This window comes from Stegodyphus dumicola, chromosome 2 (assembly GCF_044657685.1).
Source record: "Stegodyphus dumicola isolate Sdum_Otavi_A_Nest chromosome 2, ASM4465768v1".
Lineage (NCBI taxonomy): Eukaryota > Metazoa > Arthropoda > Arachnida > Araneae > Eresidae > Stegodyphus > Stegodyphus dumicola.
This window is the reverse complement of record NC_140769.1, coordinates 200,735,051-200,740,913: the sequence shown is the minus strand read 5'-3', so window position 1 is coordinate 200,740,913 and position 5,863 is coordinate 200,735,051. Positions and strand designations below refer to the sequence as shown.

The window sequence follows — 5,863 nt, the reverse complement described above, 5'->3', positions numbered from 1 at the left end:
CTGAACAAACTCAAAGGACGCGTTAAGGAGAGAAAAGTCCTCAAAAGTGTAGAATTTAGCCCAAAAGTGTTAGGCATTTTCACTTCATAGACTTATCCGGTTGGGTACTGGATAAAGTGCAAGACGAAAGAATCTGAGGGCAAGAAGACGAAAAACGTGAACTGCTGTTACTATGCTTTACCATTTTTTTCTCTAATCAGCCTGTTACATTTAAGACTCACAGAAGAATGTTCATGATTCAAAACCGACCATGAACTCTGAGTGTCACCTTGCAATTAACTCGCTCCTAAAATATCCACCATCAAGATTCCACGAGCTTTAATGGACACAGCCACGTGCCTTTATCTCAACTAGTAGGTTATCGGTAGATGAAATTCTGGAAAAAAAAGTTCGAGTTGACCGAAAAGGGTTAAGCAACATTTTGAGAAATGACCGTGCGGCATTTCACGCGGGCCTCAAACCCGCGGACTTTGTTTGCAGCGTTTTTTTTTTTTTTTTTTTTTTTTTTTTTCATAGTAACCCACATTATCAAAGGGTGCCTTTTATCAACGGATCTTTCTCGATTGCTCTCGCGATTTCATATCAAATTTCGGAACAAGGAATGAATAAACAAATGCACGGATCCTTAAAGACCACCATGAAAGCAGCATTCGATAAAATTTGCCGAACGTTACAGCTTTTCCCACGTTTCCTTCCCTTCAATTTTGTTTTGAAACATGCACTATATGGATTTTCTGCATTCCCCCCCCCACACACACTATTAATGGCTGATTCGATGTATCATGGCAAAGTGAGATGGGATGTAAGAAACTTTGCTGCTGTAAATTTTTATTTCCTAAATGTTATGCCACTGTATTCCGTTGTTCAGCATAAGTGATTACAGTTAATTGTGGTTTAATACAATTCAATATCTATACTATTAAAAATCTGTGCGCCTCGGTCTGTTTGTTTCTTTAAGGCATTATTTTCTCCGGAACGACGGGAAGTTAAGTTTCCAGAGAGGTATCCTCGAATTCCAAAAATTCGTGGGAACCCATTTCGACCGTTACGCACGACTTTAATCAATCGAGACATTAATTAAAAATTCTGAAAACACTAATTATCGCCCTCATTTTTCATAGTGGCAACACCGTCACACACTGGAGATAAAAATATGCCTTATTTAAAAAAGTGTTGCCACTGCTCGCTTTGAAATCGTAGAGTTTGTTAATCAAAAATTTGTACGTTTTACAAAATATGAAATAAAAATAGCATTGCCAAACATCAAATAAATTATTATTATATAAGGCCATGTTCTGGCGTTGAGGAAAGCACGCGATTTCATGTGACGTCAGTGCATAAAGTGTTTCTCCCTTCTTAGCGTGCCTCAGTGATATAGTGGTCTGCACGCTCGGTTCGTATTGGAGAGGTCTTTGGTTCGATTCCCGGCGATGGCGTTGCTCATTTTTCATCTCTCCTGCTTACAATTAACCTAATGTCTCTACAGTGGCGCCTGAACTAAAAGAGTAGTGGGTGATGATTCTCCACACCCAGGATTTGGCGATTAGGTCCCCTAAACCCCAGTCGCGCTTTAAAAGGGAAGTATATAAGGTATTTTTCCCGTATTCTTAGCACGCCTTTGTGGTGTAGTGGTCTTCACACTCGACATGTATTCGAGAGGTCCGTGGTTCGATTCCCGGCGAAGGCGTTGCTCATTTTTCATCCCTCCTGCTTTCAATTAACCTAATGTCTCTACAAGTGTACGTCGAAAGTTTTTCGTTAATATCAGAATTTTGAATAAATAGTTGCTGTTGGCAATTTTTTTTTGTTTCGGATTAAGATAATTGACACGTATGTTATTGCCACGTTAATTCTTTTATTGATATTGAGAAGAAGTTGTTATATTACTTTAAATTTCAATCATGACGTCTTATATAGAAGTATTAAACTGATGTGTCAAAAGTTTTTGTTTCCTGGTTTAGCAACAAAATATGATTTACGAATTGGTTGTTGCTAGGAAAGAATGAACTGACTTCATTCATAATGAATTAATTTTATGCACTTTAATTTCAGGTTTACATAGAACTCATAAATTGTGCTTTGGTCGCAGCTAGCAACTTCGTATACAGTACATTAATAGTTTATTTTATTTTCAGTTTCTCAGTACACAGAACTTATAAATGTTGCTTTGGTCGTAGCCCACTCATCTGGCGGGCTTGCCCGTTATTATATATGTATATTTTGAAGGAAAAAAGAGTTTATAAATGACGAAATCTGCGCCAAGAGACAATAGAATTAATGATTACAGCATCAAAATGTGTCCATTGCCATTTTGCTTCAACAGTTGTGTCTACGTGAACGTAAATTAGCACAGCTGAATTGAACTGATGCTTTATTATTAGTGAAATGCTCTGATGGAAAGCATAACTTTTTAAAATTATTCTGTTATAAGGAAAAGTGCTTTTCGCTCTTTTCCTTGCGGCTTAATGGTCAGCACATTCAATTCAATTCGGTACGGTGAAGTTTTTAAAAATTGTTGCTCCAGAACACCTAAGGACTCTATACTGGCGCTAACTGAAGGAAAAGACCGGTAATTCGTAGCACCTTTGATCTGGTCTTCTGAACGATCTGATTTTAAAACAATAATAAAACCCAATTAAAAAAAGTTTTTACACACAAAAAAAAAAAAATTATTGAAATGGATATGATAATTTAATGCAATAATAGGAGGAAAATAATTTATAATATACGTTAAGAGGAATAATAGATAAAATAATTTTATTTACAGAATTCATTTACAATTTCATATTTTCGAATTAGCTGAAATCTTCCTGTTTACTTAACTGTTACGTAAGGGGGCCTTTGTATTAGTCTGTTGCTAGGACTTCTTCCGTTAAAATAAAATAAATTTCTTTTTCAAATTCATTCTGAAGTCAAACACGAGCTATTAAAAAACTTGTGCAGAGCTGAACAAATACAGATTAAAAAAAATATGTAACTAAAAAAATCTAAAAGCCTTCAGATTTTATATTACGTACAAAGAAGCATATTTTTACTTACATATACAAACACGTTCTGTGAGCATTTGATTTAACGCCCCTTTGGGCTAAAAATATTTAAAAACAGATATATTTAGAATTTCCGGTAGAGTCTCGCGAGATGGAGATTTTTTTTTTATTTTTTTATTTTTTTTATTTTTTATTTTTTATTTTTATTTATTTATTTATTTATTTTATTTATTTTTTTATTTATTTATTTATTTTATTTTATTTTTTTTTGTACAGTGTTCTCACTGCTTGCTTTGAAATTATTGAGTTTTTTAATCAAAAATTCGTTAAAGTTGTGCAAAATGTGAAATAAATAATAAGACAAATTCCAAATTTGAGCTTCCAGGTGCCGATATTCGGGTGGAGGATTACGTTATTCAAAATTTGATGCCTCTAGGTACTTTTTTTACACTGCGAGAAACATACATACATTCATGCAAATTCTTCATTATTTATTTGTTTAAATATAATACAGGACAATAATATTTGGTGGCAACAATTTAGAAAGTGATTCAACGCTTTCAGTGATTCGACGTAAAATGCCGCTGCGAGATTAATAACCCTTCTCGGCTAACGGCCCTTTGGGTTAATGATTATCTTATGCATCATCATCTGTTAACAGATCTAATGAATTTCTAGAAACAAAATTTTTTCTCCGTGCGGCATTTCACGCACGGAGTATGCAAAAAAAAAAAGTATGTTTTGAAACATATCATTTGACGAGTGTAAAAAACTTGCACCTTTGGTGTTTTTTTTTTTTTTCAAATTAGCCGTTCTTTGAACGTATATTGATTCATTTCAAAGTAGCATTACCGCTTTTTTAAATTTAATCTAAATAAATTTAAAAGGAAAGTTACATAATTTAATTATCTTGCTAAAAATTTCGTTACTTTATTGTGTATCAGTAATGAGTTGTCACATAATAATGAGTTATGACCAATGACAAAAATCATGACACATGGAACGAAGCAAGAATCGTGTATCAGCGTGCTTTTAAAATATTCTGCGCCAGAATTCATTATTTTCAAAGTGATACTCGCCTTTCCAACATATAGAAAAGACGTTATGTTGCTATGCTGTTCTGAAACTGGAAAACATTGCTGTAACATCGAAATAAAATAAGCCCTATTCTTCGCTGCGCCTTTGATATTTGCGTTCTTCCACCATTATTGGAATCGTTCCTTTGTATGAAGAATCAAGAGCAAAGAAAACCGTTATTCGAGAACTGCATTCAAAAATATGACTTGTAAATTCGATTCCAAAGGGTAAACTTCAGATGCAATATTTCCCTAGAAAGTATCTGATGTGAAATGCAGAGTATTTTATTTCAAATTTGAATGAATGCTCAAAACAGGAGATAGATTTCACTATTTGTATTTTGACACTTTAATAATACCAGCCGGAACGGGAGAAAATTGCTCATCTGTCTTAATTATTGTTGCCAATATCTCATTTTCCATAAATATTGGTAATATGTATAATATAATGCTTAACTATAATACAGCAATAATACGAGTATAATGCTTAACTATGATAGAATTCATTTCGTTTGTTGTTATTTGATTTCATTTTGAGTGTTCATTCATTATATTAATTGAGAAATTATGTATTATAAGATATTTTCTCCCTTCTTTCCGCATGCCTTCGTGGTGTAACTGTAAGTGTATTCGAGAAATCCAGGGCTCGAGTAAGGGCGAGGGCATTGCACATTTTTCCCGCCTCCTGTTACAAAAAAGCATAATTTGTCACTGCCAAGATCTGGCGATTGGGTTTCGTCACCCCCAATCGCCTCTTAAAAGGGGGAGTATATAAGGCATTTTCTCTCTCCTTTACACATGCCTTCGTGGTGTAATTGAAAGCATACTAGACTCATATTCGAGTTCTTTTCTTTTCTTTTTTTTTTTTTTTTTTTGTTTCAGCCTTAAACTTTTTTTTAATTTACTATTTAATTTTTTCAAATTTATTTAGCACAAAGAGAGAGCTTAGAAAATATGTATTCAAAGGGGAAATATTCTTTATTATTTTATTTCAAAGCTTTTCTCCTATTACTTAAAAAGATAAAAAAAATTATAGTGGCCGATCATTTTTGTGAAACAGTGTACGTTATGCATATTCCAGTATATAATATGCATATAAAAGGCACTCGATAATATAGTGATTGGCATCAGGTTAGGTTAGCGCAAATATAATCGAAATTATATAGAAAATATCACTGCTAATCTTCAGAAATTGTAGAAAAATCTCTTTGATCATTTGATAACTAGAGTGAATGGAATTTCGAGATTAAAGAGCTTCGAATATGCATGCTAGTTCTTGTTCAAATTTATTATATTCATCTAAGCCAAAACAAATGGTATAGCTAATTGACATTCTCAGCCTAGTTACTTAAAATAACAAATTAACTGATGACACGGAACTATAATACTCACTGTTTTTCTCAAATACGTACGCTTAGACAATACTTTTTAGAAGCAGGGGAAATGAAAAAATAACTTACTCTCATCAATATTCGAACGAAGTATTTTTCATTTTCCAATTGGACATGCTAACCATTTAACCACGAAAATACGGACTGTGGAATGCAATAATTCTTTACATTCTCCTCCATTTAAGGAACGACTAAGGATAACGATGAGAACCAAGTGACAAAATCTACTAGGAGACGCGGGCACCACAATACAGAACACTAAATTCTTCAAAGCAGGAAATGTAAAAGATCAATTGTAGCCTTTTCCGAATTCGAATCTTCGTACATCTTCCAGTTACCAGCTCTCATAACGTAAGTACTAACCACTTACATCTTACTTACTTGCACGCATCATCAGATTGTGCTAAGG

The 5,863-nt window shown here is 33.6% G+C and overlaps 1 non-coding gene across 1 annotated transcript; it reads left to right on the top strand.

Annotated features, from left to right (window-relative positions):
- Positions 1-1,614: 1,614 nt before the first annotated feature.
- TRNAT-UGU (transfer RNA threonine (anticodon UGU)) lies at positions 1,615-1,687 on the top strand. The gene has a single exon. It is a non-coding gene; the product is annotated as a tRNA-Thr (tRNA).
- The last annotated feature ends 4,176 nt before the right edge of the window (positions 1,688-5,863 follow it).